Source organism: Saccopteryx bilineata, chromosome 2, assembly GCF_036850765.1.
Source record: "Saccopteryx bilineata isolate mSacBil1 chromosome 2, mSacBil1_pri_phased_curated, whole genome shotgun sequence".
NCBI classification, from domain to species: Eukaryota; Metazoa; Chordata; class Mammalia; order Chiroptera; family Emballonuridae; genus Saccopteryx; species Saccopteryx bilineata.
In genome coordinates, this window is record NC_089491.1 from 297,913,018 (window position 1) to 297,930,620 (window position 17,603).

At 48.5% G+C, this 17,603-nt stretch overlaps 1 protein-coding gene across 3 annotated transcripts in view; it reads left to right on the plus strand.

Moving 5' to 3' along the window:
• KCNH1 (potassium voltage-gated channel subfamily H member 1) overlaps window positions 1-17,603 on the plus strand; it is a 348,411-nt gene that overhangs the window by 282,444 nt on the left and 48,364 nt on the right. The gene's annotated exons all lie outside the window — the stretch shown is intronic.

Below are 17,603 nucleotides of genomic sequence, written 5' to 3' on the forward strand. Positions count from 1 at the left end.
TTAGCCAACTGGTAATAATAATTTAAAAAATATATATGAAAATGATAGGCCTGACCAGGCAGTAGCGCAGTGGATAGAGCTTCGGACTGGGATGCAGAGCACCCAGGTTCGAGACCCCGAGGTCGCCAGCTTGAGCGCGGGCTCATCTGGTTTGAGCAAAAGCCCACCAGCTTGGACCCAAGGTCACTGGCTCCAGTAAGGGGTTACTCGGTCTGCTGAAAGCCCGCGGTTAAGGCATGTATGAGAAAGCAATCAATGAACAACTAAGGTGTTGCAACGCGCAATGAAAAACTAATGATTGATGCTTCTCATCTCTCTCTCTGTTCCTGTCTGTCTGTCCCTGTCTATCCCTCTCTCTGACTCACTCTCTGTCTCTGTAAAAAATAAATTAAAAAAATTAAAAAAATAAAAAATAAAAAAAAAAAATGATAGGCCCTGGCCAGGTGGCTCGGGGAATAGAACATTGTCCCAGCATGCCCAAGTCGTGGGTTTGTTTTTTTCTTAAGACTTTATTTATTCATTTTAGAAAGAGGAGAGAAAGAGAGAGAAGAGGGGAGGAGCAGGAAGCATCAACTCCCATATGTGCCTTGACCGGGCAAGCCCAGGGTTTTGAACCAGCAACCTCAGAGTTCCAGACTGACTCTTTATCCACTGCGCCACCACAGGTCAGGCTGAAGCGGTGGGTTTGATCCCCAGTCAGGGCTTGTACAAGCAGCAGCCTATGAGTGCACAGCTAAAATGGAACAGCTAAGTGGAACAACAAGCTGATGCTTCTCTCCTTCCCTCCCTCCCCCACCCTTCCTCTTGTTCTCACTCTCTCAAATCAATGGAAAAAAATTTAAAAGATATGAAAATGATATTATTGGGTCGGGAAAATAAGAAAGATATGGAATATCATGAGAATATTGTGTATACAAATGCCAATTTTACGGGTTGAAAAATATTAGTAGTTGTGAGAACCAAATGCTTCCTCATCTGAAGTTGTTTCTTACACCCTCAAATCATCAGAGTTGCTCCGTCTGACTGTCAGCATTAAATATTTGTCTTGTACTCTAGGTTTCGTAATTTATTTTCTTGCACTTTATTTAACTTTCTCATTAAATCAGTAGCAATGTACATAGCTCTGGAACTACAGAAATCATCTGGAAGGATTGTCGTCGGAATCTTGCCTCAAAAGACCTCATAGTCGCACCACTACCACCCCCACTCCACCCCCTGACGCCCAGGTCCCTGTCTCTAGTAACAGTGACCATACCACCTTGTGATTCCAGGTTAGAAACCCTGGTTCCACCATGATGCTTCTCCCCCCCTCTGCTGGTCCTACCTGAGCTCTCAAAGCTGAGTCCACACGGTGCTTCTGCCTCAGGGCTCTCCCTGCGCTCTCTGGATACAGTGTTCCTGGTTCAGACCCTCCCCATGTCCTGGATGGTGCAGTAGCTCCAAACACACCCTCCTGCCTGTCTGTCCTCAGGGCAGCGCTTTCTCTTCTGGCCACTTGACTGACCTTAAAACCTAAGCAATCATGCCATTCCCCTCTGTGAAGATTTTTTTTGCTCCCACCCTGCAGACAGGATAATGTCTGGATACCTCAGCATGGCTCATACAGATTTTCACATCTGGTCCAATCTTAATCCCCGAGCCCCAAGCTCAGCCCACCTCTGCCACCCTGAGAGCTCCACACAGCCCTGCAGCCATGCCGCCCCTGTCAGAGCGCTGTGCCTCTTGGCAGGCTTCCTGAGCTGGGCTTCTTTGCTCTCCTTCTGTGTGTGACAAATGCCTGTTAACCTTTAAGATTCTGCTGAAATGTTTATTTGTCCCTTTATCAAACTCAGCCTGTACCAACTGAACTAGTCAGACATATAAAACTGAATAACACTCAGTTCCCTGTCTCCGGGAAACTAGGGTTTTGTAGAGAAGTTTGCCGGGGAAGGACGGTGCAGTCCGTGATGCTAAGGGCAGTGAGTGTGAGTTGTACAAAGGATTGTGGGAGCACAGAGGGGGAGGGCAGCTAAGGAGGAATTGAGGAGAAAGTGTCAGGGCGTGACACCTGAGCTGAGTCTTAAATGGTGATTGCCAAAAAAATAAAAAGAAAGAAAGAAAGAAAGAGAGAGAGAGAGAGAGAGAGAGAGAGAGAGAGAGAAAGAAAGAAAGAAAGAAAGAAAGAAAGAAAGAAAGAAAGAAAGAAAGAAAGAAAGAAAGAAAAAGAGAGGAAGCAGGTATCTCAATGGAGCAACAGTTTGGGCAAAGGCAGAGAAAGGAAACAGCTGCTGGTCCTCCAGGTCTTCTGTGCGGGGTTCTAAATGCCTATCATTGGGTTATCCCAACGACATGCTTCTGGGCATTTTAAATCCCTTGCATTGCATTGCCTTATGGTTCTCTGCTTAGAGACCCAAAAGGGCAAGGGCTTGGCACCCTGGTGTCCCCAGTGCCTAACCCAGCACAGAGAATTAATGCACATTTGAGGTACTGGTAAAGAGAAAGCAATGGGATCTCTGGGTCTCAGTTTCCACATCATAAAATGTAAGGTTGGGGCTAGATGATTTTTATGGTTCTGTGATTTGAAAGCTGGTCATTTAAATTCAGTGTGGGATGGGCAGGGGTGGAGAAGACAGCATTTTCACTTCTTCCTTGTTTGTCTGGGAACATGGAATGCTTGCTGGTGAGACTTTTAGCCAAGTAGGTTTGCTTAAAGTCTATTTTCCAATTTATTTCTCCTTTTTATGAAAGCAAGTTGATTATAATCAGCTTTCAGTGTTGCTGATAATATAGGCTGAAAAAAATGTTGCCATTTGGGTTATCTGGAGGAGTAATCATCTTGAAATAATTGCGGTTCTAATCTGTTAGGAAAAAAAAAAAAAAAAGAGGACAATGAAAACACCACCACCTCAGTGGTAGTCAGGTTGTTTTTATATATAAGTCCAGAATGATTGACAGCTCTGCAGAGGAGGAGACGTGGGGGCCACAGCTTCTAAGGGCTGTGGTGGAGGAACGGTAGGCACGGTCTGTCTGGCCACAGGTGCAGAGGAGGGAAACTGTGAACAGTATGAGAAAGACCTTGGGAAAGATCAGAGCGGCCCAATGAATGCAATAGGCAGCTTGGAGTGATATCAGGTTTCTTGCCCTGAAGGTATTTAAGCATCTCTTAGGCACCCTTCAGAGACATTTGAAGGGGAGTTGATAACTGGGCAGAGAGTCAAATTAGTTGACCTTCAAATTTCCTTTCAATCACAGTTGTCCATGAGTCTGGAGTAGATGCAGAGGAATGTAGCGAGGTCCTTTATATAAAGAGGTGGCCTTTCTTTCTCTTGGAAAACAGAGGCTTGCCGTTTCGGTGTTGCGATTGTAGTCTCTCATTGTGCCGTTCTGAGAATTAATTTATAGTTAGATAGGGCATAGGAGATGAGAACATTACAGGCATGAATTATCCTTGTAGCTATTTTTTTTTTCTAGTGAAGTAAAGAGTATTCTTGTGGTTGTTTCTGTCTTGGCAAAATGGAGCATGTTATTTTTAAAGATTCCTGAGAAGACAGTGGTTGGACATCTGTTTGGGGAATTGTTTGATCTTGTGGGCCCATCCAGTGCCCAGCAACAACTATGAGCAGAAAGGCATCCCAGTGGCCACCTAGCCTCTCCTGCAGTTCCCCACCACCCTCATTTCACAGATATGACAGCTGGGTTAATAATGAATGAGAAATGACTCATGGACTCTTTCTTCTTCTCCCAGCTTCATGGACTCCTCTGGCCTGTGTTTCTAAGCTTCTTCCTTATGTTCCTAAACCCATGTGTATGAATCCCAGCTCTCGGCACTGCTCTTGGGACCCAACTCAGGAAGGCAACTGTCATTTCCCCCAAAGAACACCTGAGGTCATAGGCAGGGGTGAAAGGGGCAGAACCTGGAGACCAATCCAGCATTTTGACCTTCAGTTGTCCTTGCCTGTGGGCGCTTGAGCCAGAGACCTCAATCTGTGTCCTGCCTCCGCCATTTAGTGCTTCTGCAAGTTACAAATGCTTTCTCATCTGTCAAATGGAAGTGATGAAAAGTCTACCTTGTGGAATAATTGTGAGGATTAAATAAGATAATACTTGCAAAGCTCTTACACACAGGATCTAGCCCCTAGTATGTACTCAAATTATGGGTTATTATGATTTTGTTTTATCTATATACTTGACTCCACTCTACTCATCATTGTCTTGTGCCTTTTGGAAAATTAAAAAAGGCAATTTCTTTGACTTTGTTGGTGCAGGGCATTCGCTCTGCCGACTGGTCTGGGAGGTGGGCTTCACTCCAGGGCTCCTGCACGTCTTGCAGCGAAGGAGGGGTCAGCTGACCTCGGAAGTGGACATGGTGCTGTCTCACTGTCTTTTTAAGCTCCTGCCAGTGGAAAGGTCATCACTCATCCACTATTTTGGCCACAGAGGGGAAATTCGGCTATTCTGACATCTCCAGACAGTCACCTGGGAGTCAGGGTTTTGACAAGAGGAAAGTACAGCATCTCATTTCTTCTGAGGGAGGTGGCATGTAGTTGTTCAAGGAAATAAGGAGAAGGGGATCCTTCCCCGCCCCAGATCCTCGGCGCCCTAGGGTGCCAGGCTCTTCTGGCATTTTCCTCCCAGCCGGGAGTCGTCCTCTGTCTGCAGTCACAACTCTGCACATTGTGAATAGTAACATTCTCACTAACTCCAGATGCTGTTCACACCACGTCACAGTGTCGGTGCGTGCTTATGTTCGCGTAGCCAATCCTTGGAACAGCCCTGTGACATTTCAGAGGCAACGCCACTTCTCAAGGGAATAAACTAGGACCTTGCAGAGAAGAGAATTGCTTTTCCAAGGCCACCCACTGACAAGTGGCACCCTGCACGTGCCCCTCCTGTTGAGCGACATCCCATCCTGTGCTTGACTATCTGTGAAGTATGGTCCTCAGCTTTTCCCATGTGGGCATTTCCACTTTCTCCCAGTCTGCTGACTCTCAGGGGAATGGCCTAGGCAGTCCCCAGAGTAACTCCGATGGCCATCGCTGCCCCCAGCGCACTCAGAAACTTGTACAGCAAAATCACACTAATATCCCAGGTTGGGAGACATGGGGGTTCCCCCTCATAGGGACAGAGACAGCTTGCTGGGTGTGCAGAGGAGCCATGACACACTTCACTTTGGGTAAGCAGCAGGCTAACCTGGCTGTGACCTTGGTAACTTACTGGGAAGACCATGAGCTTTGGGGCTAAGGTCCTGGGTTTGAATCATGGTTTGACTACTGACTAGCTCTGTGCCCTCAGGCAAGTTACTGAATTATTCTGAGCCTCATCCGTTAGCAAAAGTTCCTTCTTATTAGGTGTATTGAGATCACATATGTTATAAAGGCAGACATTAAAAGCAACCCAGTAAGAACTATTCTATACGTACACATTTGTTTCCTGCTCCTTCTCCTGTCCGTTCCCTCCCTCCGCCTTCAGCCTCCTCCACCCTCGGAGGTCTCAGTTCACAGTGTGTTTAGAACCAGGCCCTTTCTTCAGAGAGTGCCTCCCTTGGGCTCTGCTTTCCTTTTAACCTGGAGTGAGGTTTCATTCCCAGGTGCTGGTGAGGGGAACCGGGTCCTCCAGCTCATCAACAGGACGTAGAGGAAACATACCGCAATTCAGCAGCGTCCTGCAGACCGGCAGTTAGGTGGTTCACGGCAGTCAGCACATGAGATAATTGGCACGTAGGATAATTGGGAGGGTGGTTCTCATTCTCTGTGTGTGGGCCTATCTTTTTGAAGCTAATATTATTGTGTATTTGAGTATGTTTTGTTCAGTGTTTGCTTATATTAATTTGTGTTACAATGGATTTTTCTTAGCTTGTTACGGCCCCAGCCTAGTGAGTTTGGAAGGGAGCTGAGATCATAGTTATGGGTTCTGTCAAAGCAGGGGCCTCCTAAATGGCTGTTTTCTAACACTGACGTTGCCATAGTGAACTGTCTTGAATACTATATGGATGTTTCTAGCCCATTTTAACCAAAGGGAATTTTACTCTGGAGAGCAAATCATGGCGGCTCGGAGAGAACTCTGCTCGTGTGGCATTGGAAAGCCTTTCAACTTTCTCCCTGAGCAAATCCTTGCGGAAGGTTGATAAGATGGAAAGAGAGACCGCCAAGCCAGGGCTTAGAAATATATCTCCTTCCCCCCTGAATCATCGCAGCCGAAGTTTCTAAAATGATCTCTATGTAGCCCATATTTTCTTTGTCATCCCTTCGTAGCGAGGGCTTCTGTGGAATTAAAATCATCTATTAGACTGTCAAGCCATAAAGATAATAAAATCAGGGTGAAGGAAGGGAACAGATGATGTGAGTGATAAGATCATAATTCTTTCAGGACAACAAAATATAAATCAAAACCAAATCCCTTTTTCCTCCCGAGGATCAGAGAGTGATGTTCAGGACGTGTGCGGCCCTCTGTGGATCCTCAGAGGTCCTCTCTATAAGTAACCCCCCAAAAACATAGCAGAACTGCATCCTGATCACAGAGGTGGGAGACAATGAAAGTGGTCCATGCTTCATTATGTATAAATCAGCTTAAACTGCAGATGGTCAAGCTATAGCCAGACATTCCAGGAAAGTTCTGGAATGAGTCTGGGCTTTAAAGCTAGACCTTTACATCTGGCCTCAGCCACTTGCCATCTGGGCAGGCAGGAGAGATTGAATAAGCCAGCTGTTTCTCTTCTGTGCAGCCATCCTGTCTACACCAAGGGTGGCAGTGCTTTACACGCAGCAGGTGCCCAGTTGGGTTAGTTCCCTCGCGCTATCCGTCGGAATGGGAGCAGCGGAGCAAAGGAGAGCAGGTGCCATCAGAGTTCGGCTTATAGAAAATCGTATGGGAGAAATAAGCAGTGATGGTTAGAAATGCACACTCTAGAGTTAGCATACTTGGGTTCAAAGCCAGGCTCTCCTTAGCAACCTTGGCCCAGTTACCTAACCTCCCTGGACCCCAAATTATTAATTTATTAAACAGGGGCAGTAATATGCCCTGGAAGGGTGGTTTGATGAAGCGAATTCTCAGTGTTTGTGTCACTGTCATAATTGTTATTGATGAGTTTAGCTTTTCCAGAAAAAAAGAGACCTCCTGAAGAGTTAGGGAATGGCATGGAATACTTAAAATCCTCGGTGTTGTGTTAACTAGACCTACTGTGGTGCTCATTTAGCAATATATACAAAAGTTGAATTATTACGTTGTACATCTGAAACTAACAGAATTGTCATAGGTCAATTATATCCCAATTTAGACAATCCTGATAAAGTGTATCACAGAGAGTTCCAAAGCTCAGTTTCTCCTTCCCCAATCGCCCCTCGCTCAAGCACTGGGAGGGATTTTGCTGTAGGAATTTCATTTAACCTTGTTTCATAGAAGAAATGATGCTCTAAGGCTCGGGAGGTGTAGAGGGTGCTGCTTTTCTGATGCTTTCTCTGGTTTTCACTGGGCTCTGGGGAGAACTCAGAAAATTTGCTGAGTGGAAGCCATCTCTTTTTTTGGCTTAGAACAGTGAGGCCTGGGAAGAGGACCAGGCGAAGGGAAAGAAAGAGGGAAGAAATAAAGGCAACAGCCACTGTGACTCGAAGTTTCAAGAGGATGAGTGGATTTTGCTGGCATTATTATTATACTTTTAATTGTTTGATTTTAGACAGACAGAGGAAAGCAGAGAGAGCGAGGGAGAGAGAAGCATTCATTTGCAGTTCCACTTATATATTTACAGACTTGTTGGTTGCTTCCCATATGTGCCCTGACTGGGGGTCAAACCTACAACATTGTTGTTTCCACACAACACTCTAACCCACTTAGTTACCCAGCCAGGGCTGGGCAAGTATTCCTCATTAAAGAGAGGACTGTCTGCTCTGCACAGCTGAACTTCTTGCCCAGGGAGGCAGAGGCCTCCGCTGCCCCCAGGCTGTGAGCGGGGCTGGCAGTGACGCCCAGGGAGGGGCCCAGTGCAGTCTTGTGGGTCCGGTGCCTCCGGGCTGTGTGAATCCAGCAGCTGTGTGGCTTTGTTTCGCTCTTACGCTCTTACGCTGCATGTGGAGGCAGCTGGGAAGCTGCCAGGAGTTTCATCCTGGGCTTTGTGTTTAAGCGCTCTCTAAGTCCACTCTGACATTTCTCTCGGGTCGGAACCTGAGCAGGAGGCTTTCAGCTCAGGCTTGCAGCTGAGCGCTGGAGGCAGCTCCTGATTATCTGTGGTCATGAGTGACAAGGCTCCTGGGGATCTAGAAGCAGTCATTTCACACAGCGCTTCCATCTCCACCAGCCGTGCTCACCTGAGAGCACCGCTGTCCCCCACGCCAGGCTCGGGGCTCGGGCGCCCTGGGCACTGTGCTTCCTCCTTTCCTTTGTCCCACTGCTGGCGACTGCTCTGGTGCTCAGGGTCACCGAGGCCAGAGGATCAGCAGCTGCCCTTAATCACTGCATGGGCCTGCCACAGCTGCCTTCCGCAGGGCCAAGCACCGTTTGCACGTTTGCATGCATGACCTCTCACGCCTGTGGCTGGATGTTTGCAGATTCCCCATGGGCTGGTCTGTCTGCCAGCAGTGCTGCTGTGTGTGTGTGTGTGTGTGTGTGTGTGTGTGTGTGTGTGTGTGTGTGTGTGTGTGTGTGTGTTTGCAGCATTTCTTTCTGACAGTGATTAGTCTTAACTGAGGCAGCCACACTCCCTCCAAAGGCTCCAGGGGTGAGTCCTTCCTTGTCTCTTTCTGCTTCCGGTGGCTCTGGGCGACCCCTGGCTTGTGGAAACATGACTCTCATCCCTGCCTCTGTGTGTCAAATCCTTCTCCTTTCTTATACAAAGACATCAATTGTTGGATTCGGGCCTCACCAGAAATCCAGGATGATCACATCTTGAGATCTTAAAATTAATTACACCTATCAAGACTCTATTTCCAGATGAGGTCACATCACACATACTAGGACTTAGGACTGGACATATCTTTTGGGGGAATGTGGTTTAACTCAGGATACCATCCTTTCCCACCTCCTCTTGCCTCTCTTCTTCCTCTTTCTCCTGTTCTGTCTGCCCATCCTCCACTTCTTCCTTCTCCTCCCTGAGTACCCGCCAAGCACAAGAATGTTTTATTTCTTTCCATGAGAAATACACTTGTGTTAGTTGTGCTTCTTCTCCTGGATGGATCTTGGAACAAGGTCGAAGTATTTGATTAAAGCTTTGACTCTAAGAGTGATTTATCATTCTCCTTTGCATTCTCGTGAGTAGTGTCTACTTGGACCCGGTGGAACTCTCCGTTTGATGTAGAGTCACAAAGCACGGAAAGCACTGGGATCTCAGGAAAGAGCTTTGTGTGAGACATGAGAGAGAATGTCCTGCCGGTAGAGGTTGTGGGATGAATAAGTTAATGCCGAGGGGGGATGGACTCCCTCCATGCGGATGGTTAAGAGCAACCCGTAGTTGATCTCCTAGTTCTGATCTCTGTCCCTTTCTTGTTCTAAAACCTTTGATGGTTCCTTACAGCCTCAGAATGAAGTCCAGACCCAGATTTTGTGTGAACTTGTACTTCCAGCTGCTCCTTCATGCCCAGCCCCACTCTGTGATGGTTACAGAACATGCTATGTTCTTATTGTGTCATGTGTCCTCATGTCCTTCACCTGCGTTAGCGCCTCGCATCACAACCCCCACCAGCCTTCCAAACCTGGCTCAGGATTTACCTCCACCCCCCTCAAGCCCGGTCTACATTCAGCTGGAATCTCCCTACTCTGACTTGTCTTTCCATGGTATTAGAAGAGGTATCACTCATGGTTTCCTATATGATTAGGCACAAATCTAATTTTTCCTCTGGATTTGGGGACCTTATTCATATTGTTATTCCCTGTATTTCTTCAGGTAATACCTAGCATTTTTAGTAAACAATTATTTAAGGTACTAGAATCACAATTATATTGCCATTCACTCTGCTTTTGTGGTTCAAGTCCAAAGTTCGCAGGTGGGAATTCTAGCCCCATGTCTCTGCCACCTCTCTGTAGCAGGTGCTCTCAGGCCCCACCGGACTGTCCCCGCCCCAGGGTGGTAAACCATGCATGTGGGCCCGGGGCTGCCCTAGCTTCAGCATGTAAAGCTCCACATCCTGAGAAACTCCTCAGTGTTGGGCCAACAGGTCACCCTCCACCCTCACCCTCTCCCAACTCTCGCTGTAAATCTCTGTGAGCTGGGTTGTAGGTCAGGCTCCGCCTTTCGGTAGTCATTTGTCACAGAGCTGCTAAAACTGCTTTCTTCACCTCGTGTGGGCTCTGGCCCCAGCCCTGCACAGTCCTCTGAGGGCCTTATCCCTGTGCAGTCTCAGCAGTGTGACTTCTGAGCTGTCTCCCAGCTCATCAGCCTCCTGGCCTGCTCACTCCTCAGCCCGGACTCTAACCTGGTCCATAGAGCTGACCGTCCCCTCTTCTTCCTGCTCCCAGATCCCTGCCTTTAGTAAACAAAAGAGGGCCTGGGAGGGCTGGATCACAGGCCAAACCCTCTCCTCAGTGGAGCCACAACTTAGAGAAGCCTGTTCCCTGAAGCTGTCCCCAGGAGATGCTGTCCTGCAAGCTCATCACCACTCCATCGTTCTTCCCTGGGAGCCCCTGGGGGGTTGAATGGAACCTGGGGGAAGTACCTGGTACCCTGGACTCATTGTTGAGACCTGGGTTCTACCCCAAATTTGCCATTCGGACAAGTTCTTAATCTTAATTTTGCTAATTGCGAGATGAGGACATCAGGTGAGTTCTAATGTTTTTTAGCAGTCTCACCAAGCTTGCATCCTAAGGGCTTCCACCCACCCTCTCTGCTCTGGAGAGTACACGATGCAATTGCTTCAGGCAAAGCAGCATAGGGATATCCCCGCCACCTGGGATTACTTGACTGTAATTCCTGTCCTTGTCCTTTGGTTCCCCATAACCCCACCCTGGCCCTGCTGTGAATGGGACCAAAAAATCCACCACCTACAGTTTAAGAGATTCTAAAGTACAGTTAGAAAACTATGGTTCCTTCCAATGACTTAGCTTACAAAACAAGATTGGGAAGGAGCGGTTAACTTTCTGAACCTTGTCCTGAGTTTCCACCAGACCCAAAGCTGTGTCTGCTTCTTCCCTCTGTTCCCCAGATGAGCTTGTCAGGACCTACCTGTTGCTGCCCCTGGAGGTTGTCAGTGCAGCTGAAACTATTGCAGCAATGGGCCGTGTGACCCTCTGGCTTCAATATGCGTGTGCACGTTTTTATGTGTGTGCACACACGTTTAACATCACCCCCCCCCCTATACTTTGGACAACACACTTTCACTGTTCTATTTCATCTGATACTTGTAGTAACTTTGTGAGGTTGGTGCACTATTACCCCTGTGTCCCATACGGGGAACCTGAGGCTTAGGAGTGAGATATGCAAGTATGTGACAAAACCATTCTTGAGGCCCTGGCTGATGGCTCAGTAGATAGAGGGTTCCCCTGGTGTATGGACTTCACAGGTTCGATACCTGTTCAGGGCACACAGGAGAAGCAACCATCTGCTTCTCCCCCTTCTCTCCTTCTTCCCCTCCCATAACCAGTGGACCTATTGGTTCAAGTGTGGCCCCGGGCACAGAGGGCCGCTCCACTGGAGTACATCAGCCTCAGGTGCTAAAAATAGCTCAGTACTCAAGCCTCAGGCCCAGATGGGGTTGTCTGGTAGATCCCAGTCAAGGGGCATAAGGGAGTTTGTCTCCTCTCACCAAAAAACAAACAAATAAAACTACAACTTGAACTCATCCTCCAACTCCAAATCCCAGGTCTTTCACTAGCCCACTGTGCCCATGTGCCAGCCGGGGATGAAGACAGCCTGGACGCCCCCGTATAAGGGCTGCATCCTCGCTGACAGGTAAAGCACGGGGGGTGGGGTAGGGGGGTTGCCTCATCCCCAGGTCTGTTCTGTAAACCAGCGCCTCTCCATCTTTAATGTGCATGCAGATCAGCTGTGATCTCTTTAAAATGCACATCCCAACACAGTAGGTTTGGAGAGGGATCAGAATTCTGCTGATGTTACTGGTTCGGATGGCCCTTGGAGGGGCACACTGTGTGTGGCAGGGCCGTGAAGAGCTCTAGTGACGCACGCGGAGGGGAACGGACAGGGAGTCTGTGTCTCCCCAGACCCGTGCCACTGTTCTTCTCCCAGGGCAGGGACTGTGGAGAGGCCCAAGAAACCTGACCCCTGGAGTGTAGAGGGCCTGCACTCGTGTGGTGAGTGGCAGTCTAGTGATGCTAGTAGCTTGTTTACCTAGTGCTCATCATGTTGTCATCACTTAGGGCTCAAGTGGCAACACCAGGCAGTCTCTCAGGGGGCACAGTCAGTGGGAGGTGAGGACCTGCAGGAGCAGGTGACGGGGAGGCCCCTTTCCGCCCTGACGCTGAGGTTCTGGGCGCAATGGAGCGGGTAGGACCGTGAGGGTGTGAGGGACCAGGTGAGGGTTTCAGGCCTGGGGCTTTGAACCAAGCTGGAGAGGGCGCACCTGACCTGATGGGGCTGGGACAGGAAGGCCTCAGGGTGACAGGAGCCATGTGGGGTATGACAGCCCAGCCAAGGAGGGTGGGGATGTTCCAACTAAACCATGCCCTCCAGCTGTGGGCCAGGTGGGTGTTCAGTCCAAGTTTTGGGTCTCCAATGGGGGACCTTGTACTTGTTGATCTTGGCCTGGTGCCTCCTAAAAGAGCAGCATGTTTGGTAGAGTAATAACTTATATGATTGTATAATTATATAATTACATAATAAATCCATGATTATGTAATTTTTAGAGTGTGTGTGTGTGTGTGTGTGTGTGTGTGTATATATATATATATATATATATATATATATATATATATATATTATTGCCACTCTCAGTAATGAGTTTCTCCCTGATAGGCAGCCCTGTACTAGGTACTGTGCTGTCTCTGAGCTTTCCAGAGGCGGGGATTATGTGTGCTTCTGCACATCATAGTTGCTCCATTAACAAGATTTCTTTCTCCTTTTGATCTTTTAAAAGTGGCTGTCTATGAGGCAGATTGAGTGGAGCATGCTTTCTGTTGGTTTGCTTTTGTTTTTGCTTTTGATGTCAAGGTTGGGCATGAAAGAGTGGTGACCATGCAATAGGAAAACCTAAATCCCACCCTCCCTCACTATCCCCACAGTCTCCCGGACTCAGGAACGCGCGTATCGGCTCCTGTCTGCCTGCTGCCTCTCAGACAGGATGTGTCACCCAGGACCTGGCCTTGCTCTGGCAGCTGTGGTCCCGGCAGAGTGAGGCCAGCTCTGTCCTGAGCAGAGCCAAGGTCCCTGACTGGTGATGCTGTTGTATCTGAACATGCATGCACGCATCTACACACATACATGCACGTGTACACACACTCTCTCCAAAGCTGCTGTCCTCACTTGTTCCCTGGTAGAGGATCTCTCCTCTGGGGTTAAATCTTATTTATGTAGTTTTTCTTTGTATAATAACTACGCAGTCCAGTTGGAGTACAATAAATTATATCTTATGATGATAAATATGCCTAATTTCACAAGTGGAAACCAGCTGGTAGAATATCCAAATGATAACTAACAAAATCCTGAACTGTAGAATAGTATTAAAGAAGTAGATAGAGTACTATCCCGTTCTAGCATACTCAGCAGCGAATGAAGGACAGTCGATACCGCCTTTGACGGGGGCCAGTGTTCACAGACGGAGCATTTCCGTGTGTGTGAAAGAAGGGGCAAACTCTTTCACACCCCCTTTAGGGCCTTGTCTTCTGCCCGCGTCTTATGAGTTTATTCATCTGCTCGTTAAATCTCTAATAAATACAGGTACAAAGCATCCTTTCCAACATAAGTACTAATTAATGAGACCCAAATTTAAAACACTTCATTATAATGCACACGTCTCTCGCCCTTCCTCACTGCCCACTCAGAAACAGCGGGTGAAACGAAGCCGTCAGGCAGGACGGAAGTGTCTCCCCCTTGCTGAACCCCCCTGCCCCCAGGCTCTGAGCTCTTTCGATGGGCTGGCCAGAGGCTGCATGTGTTAACCCCAGTCTATCTCCAGTCCCGTCCCCAGACCTTACAACGGGTGCTCCTGTGCTGGACGTTGGACGGCTTGCGCCCGTGCAGCCGGCCTGGCCTCCTGGCTTGCGCTGAGGGTCCCTCAGCGCCACTGCTCTGGTTGTAGCTGGCACCCCTGGGCTGTCAGGTGCACTCAGGCCCATGAAGAGCCCCAAGTCTTTGCCCCGGGACCGCCCAGGTGGACCTGTGACTGGGAGTGCTTTCTACCCAAAGGGAAGAGCGAACAAAGACCTGACCCCAAAGGCTTTCTTTCCATGAAGCAGCCTGGCCCTCCGGGCAAGCTGGTCTTGCCCTGACCCTGCGGGTTTACCCCAGAGCCTCTCTCCCAAGGCGCTTGGATGGACTTGTATTGTTTCATTAGCAGCCTCTGCACAATGGAGGTGGGAGGGGCCTTTTGGACACCTGTGGGCAATGCTGAGCCCATCCTGCTGGGCAGACCCTGACCCCAGGCCCCTCACCTTGGCCAGGAGCTTGCATTTCTTCCCCTATCTTTTGTGAAGTAACAGGGGTTTAATTTATCAGGTGAACCGTTTACAAGTGGCCACCTTCTTTGACTCTGATTTCTTCTCAGTCCCCTGTGTGGCCTTCCTGCTGCACTGCATCTTCTGCACCTATCAATGAGGCCACTGACAGTGCCCTGGAAACACCCAGACGGACAGACACGCACGCCCCATGAACTGAGCCTCCTCGGTCTGTTCTTGTAACTTGAACCTCTCAGGTCCATTATCCTTCCTCTTGCTCTGCATTTGCCGGCTGCTGCTCATTAAACCCAACTCAGGACAGCTCTCCATGAGCTCTCCTCCAGAATGAGAGCAGGGAGGGTGGGGACACTGGGGACATACTCAGGGCCTTCATTTACTCTCTTTTCTGAGGCAGCAGTCTGGGACCTGGAGCCGGGAGGCTGTCACTCAAGTTCAGCCCCTCCCACAAGTCCTGCACATGCTCAGCAGTGTGCTGGGAGAAATACAGGCCTCCCCCAGCCCACAGGACGTTGAGGGCTATGAACTCTCAAACCAGGAATCCCACTTCCCATGTGCCATCCCCCAATATGGTTCCCCTGTGGGCTTAGAAGTAAACTCTGGGAATACTAGTGCATCAGAATTTCCAATTGAATAAGAGAGTCCTTTTAAGACAACTCTGTTTAGCCAAAGGGCACTTTGAACCAATAGTCCCCTTTTGCTGAGATTTACTCCAGTCAAATACTCTGAAATAAAATAATATTTGTTCCAGCCAAATTCCCAAAAATAAAAAAGTTCCATCAGAATTCATGATGACTGGATTTGATCCATTGCCATTTTTTCAATTGTTTTTGCTTTCTCGGCCTTTCTGTGCCTTGATTTGGTATTTCTGAGAAGGTCTGCGTCCACATAGCACCATCCCCTCTCTCCTTGGTTCCCACGGGTCACTTTCCGACTCAGCCCTGGCAGCTCACCCAGTTGTCTGCCTTCCAGGAGTTACGAGAGCACTATCGCTAATCAATTTCCTTCAGGCTAATAGAGGAGGATCCTGCCTGCCAGGAACGCTGTCCACTCACTTTAATCTAGCTGTCCTGCCCACTCCCAGCAGGGTTCTTTCCTTTGACTCTTTAGAATACACCCACAATGATATCAGGTTAACTAATGCAGACCACCACTGCTGGCGGTAGCAAGGGCCCCGGGCTGTCCTTTGAGCTTGGCGGGCTGTGGACTCTGCACTTGGCACCTAAGGCCCAGCACACAGAGCACGGGTTGTCCCCACAATGGGATGCACTTCTGCGACGTAGGACTCTCTCTCTGTGAGGGGCTTCCACACCTCAAGTACACCTTTAGCCTTCTCATGCCTGCTTCCCTGGGTGGGGCTCAGATAGAAAAATTGTTCAGGTGCAGCTTGGTGTCAAGAGCCTGCAGCTCAGAGCCCAGGAAGAAAGATGGCCTGTCTTCGCTTCCACTCAGCACCACCTTCTACAGCTATTGTGTTTCTGTCCCCTTATTCCTTCCGTCTTTGCCTCCGCCACACTTTGAGCAGCAGGACTGAGGAACAAGACCACCAAGGAGGGATTGGTTTGGCCTGGGTCCCTCTGCATTCCTCTTGTCTTTTGGGATTTTCTTGCATGTTTACACAGAGCAGTTATATTAAACAGCATGTCTCAGTTTAGTACTACAAATTCATTCATCCCATTGTTGGTAAACTCTGTTTATGGAAGCCAAAATGAAAAGATAGTTTGGCAATATCTCATTGTGGGGTTTTTTTATGCCTGAATTGTTATGGATGACATGATTAAGAACACTCTCTGGCTCTCAATAATAATACGTACACCCCAGCCATCTTCTCTAGAGGGTCCCAATGACTAGTCTATCAAAGCCTACAATGGGCCAGTTTAAATGAGCACGTGTCTCCTCAGGTGGAGCTTATGTAGTCCTTTTAGAGATGGTTTTATATGAGGATAAAGCAGGCACCTCGGTCACTCTGCTTAGGAATGATCAAAAGCATTGCTTTCGGTTGGCTCAGCGGTAGAGCGTCGGCCTGGCGTGTGGGGGACCCGGGTTCAATTCCCGGCCAGGGCACATAGGAGAAGCGCCCATTTGCTTCTCCACCCCCCCTCCTTCCTCTCTCTGTCTCTCTCTTCCCCTCCCGCAGCCAAAGCTCCATTGGAGCAAAGATGGCCCGGGTGCTGGGGATGGCTCCTTGGCCTCTGCCCCAGGCGCTAGAGTGGCTCTGGTCGCGGCAGAGTGACACCCCAGAGGGGCAGAGCATCACCCCCTGGTGGGCAGAGCGTCGCCCCTGGTGGGCGTGCCGGGTGAATCCTGGTCTGGCGCATGCGGGAGTCTGTCTGACTGTCTCTCCCCGTTTCCAGCTTCAGAAAAATACAAAAAAAAAAAAAAAAAAAAAAAAAAAGCATTGCTTTCAGCTTTGGTTTCGAGACAGCTTACATTTCTTACATCTTAGCCTCTGGAACTGGCGCAGTCTGCTGATTTGGTCTCTCTGTCACATTCATTGCTGCAGAAACCCTCTCTATCCCTCTCGCCTTTCACACTCACTCCCTGTCATGACCATGGAGAAGAGACGGGCTGACGATAGCCTGAGTTCAGTTCCTCAAAGGGATCTTTAATAAAGAAAGAATATTTTTAATGATAAAATTTAATTAGAGACATTTTTTCAAAGTAGGGAGGAAGGGAAAGAGAAGGCAGGTAACTTAAGGAGATGACAGTTTTAAATTGGTCTAATTAAATCCCAACAAACACATAACAAAGGACAAGGGACACAAGACAGTGGCAGGCTGTAAGTAAAATTCTAAAAGCATTCCAGAAGAGAACCACTTCTGGCAGAGGGTGGGGCTGAGCATCCAGGAATAAAAGAAGGAAAAATAAACCCCAAAACAATAGAATCGGGTAATCAGGGGAGGAGGAGCTGCATTGGATGTGAGAAGCCTCTTGTCATGGCTAACATTTCATCAGGTCTAAAAATAGTCACCATTGTAAGAAGGTAAAAGTCCATTAAAAAAAAAGAGAGAGAAAAGATAGAAGGAAATGAAAAGAGCTTTATCATAGAGCTGATTTTGCGACTCTGTTGAAGAATGTAT